The 1,844-nt window shown below is 41.1% G+C and overlaps 1 pseudogene; it reads left to right on the forward strand.

Moving 5' to 3' along the window:
- LOC102430590 overlaps positions 1-1,311 on the forward strand; it is a 2,275-nt pseudogene extending 964 nt beyond the window's left edge.
- The last annotated feature ends 533 nt before the right edge of the window (positions 1,312-1,844 follow it).

The following is a 1,844-nucleotide window of genomic DNA, read 5'->3' on the forward strand; positions in this document are numbered from 1 at the left end:
TCTGATCTCAGGCACTCATCGCGGGACTGGCACAGAAGGCAAGTAATGCCTTATTCAGGCTCGCAGTGGGTAAAGAAAAATCAATAACAAGGCAGCAAGACAGGTTCTGTTCAATTCGGCAGTTGATCATGGTTCTGATGAAGATAAATCTTGCCAAGATTTAATGAACATTTCAGGAACAACATTATCCTTAAAACTTCTTACTCATCACAAGATCACTCTACAAAGTTAGCTGTAGAAGCTGTTCTCTGATTGAAGGGCAATTCATGTCATCAACAAGATAGGAGGAAATCTGGTGGATTCCTATTTAGATAAAGGCAATTCATGTCATCAACAAGATAGGAGGAAATCTGGTGGATTCCTATTTAGATAAAGGCTTTCTGTTGGGTACAAAATTGGAGTTAATCAACCAAGAGGAATTGAAAATACTAAAATTCTTATTGCAAATACTGGTATGGCTACTGACAAAATAAAGGCATTTGGTTCCCATGTAACGGTTGATTCTACAGCAAAGGTTGCTAAAATAAAACAAGCGGAAAAGGAAAAAAATGAAGGAGAAAGTTGAAGGTATGCTTAAGCATGGGATGAATTGCTTTATTAACAGGCAATAAATTTTTAATTATCCTGATCTGCTTTTTGGGGCTGCTGGGGTATGGATATTAAACATGTAGAATGCCTGGCTCTTGGCACAGGTGGTGAACTTGCCTCTACCTTTGACCACCCAGAACTAGTGAAGCTTGGAAGTTGCAAGCTAATTGAAGAAGTCATGATTAAAGAAGACATGCCCATTCATGTTTCTGGGGTAGCCCTTGGTGAGGCTTACACTATTGTTCTTCGTCTGTGCCACTCAGCACATTTTAGATGAAACAGAAAGATCTTTGCATAATGCCCTTTGTGTTCTTGCACACACTGTGAAGGCTTCTAGAACAGTTTAATGTGGAGGCTGTTCTGAGCTGCTGATGGCTCATACTGTGTCACAGCTTCCAATAAACAACAGGTAAAGAAGCTGTTGCAATGGAGTCTTAGAATCAAGCACTGAGAATGTTGCCTACTGTTAGAGCTGGCAAAGCAGGCTGTGACAGTGCAGATCTGGTGGCACAGCTCTGAGCTGCCCATCATGAAGGCAATACAACTGCTGGACAGGATATGAAGGGAGGTGCTATTGGATGGCAGTGCTGGGCATCACAGACAGTGTCCAAGTGAAGTGCAGGTTCATCTGCGTGCAGCTGAAGCAGCAGAGGGGATGCTGCATGTAGATGACATCATCAAAGCAGCACCAAGGAAAGGTGTCCTGATCACCCCCCTTGTTAAGCTTTCCTATCTGTTGTTATGCTCTGGACCAGTTCATAGTAACATTGTTCGAAGGACTTCAACTTTTTTTAAATTTTTTTTAAAAGAGTGTTCCTATTTCTATTCTTTTAAAATATATTTTATTGATTTTTTACAGAGAGGAAGGGAGAGGGATAGAGAGTTAGAAACATTAATGAGAGAGAAACATCAATCAGCTGCCTCCTGCACACCCCCTACAGGGAATATGCCCGCAAGGAAGGTACATGCCCTTGACTGGATTGGAACCTGGACCCTTCAGTCCACAGGCTGACTCTCTTCCACTGAGCCAAACTGGTTAGGGCAGGACTTCGGCTTCTTAAAAAGACTGTGGAATCAAAGTTTATCTATGGACCTGGCAGCCTTAAGTTTAGACATTTAGCTGACCTTTAACTTTAACATGGGTCTAATTTATTTGCTCTTCATTTTCCATAAAATTTAGTTGTTTTAAAAGCCCGTTTCTCATACTGTGCATCAAAATAAAACTTTGAGCAATTAATACAAGAAAATAGAGGTCA

Source organism: Myotis lucifugus, unplaced genomic scaffold, assembly GCF_000147115.1.
Source record: "Myotis lucifugus unplaced genomic scaffold, Myoluc2.0 scaffold_699, whole genome shotgun sequence".
Lineage (NCBI taxonomy): Eukaryota > Metazoa > Chordata > Mammalia > Chiroptera > Vespertilionidae > Myotis > Myotis lucifugus.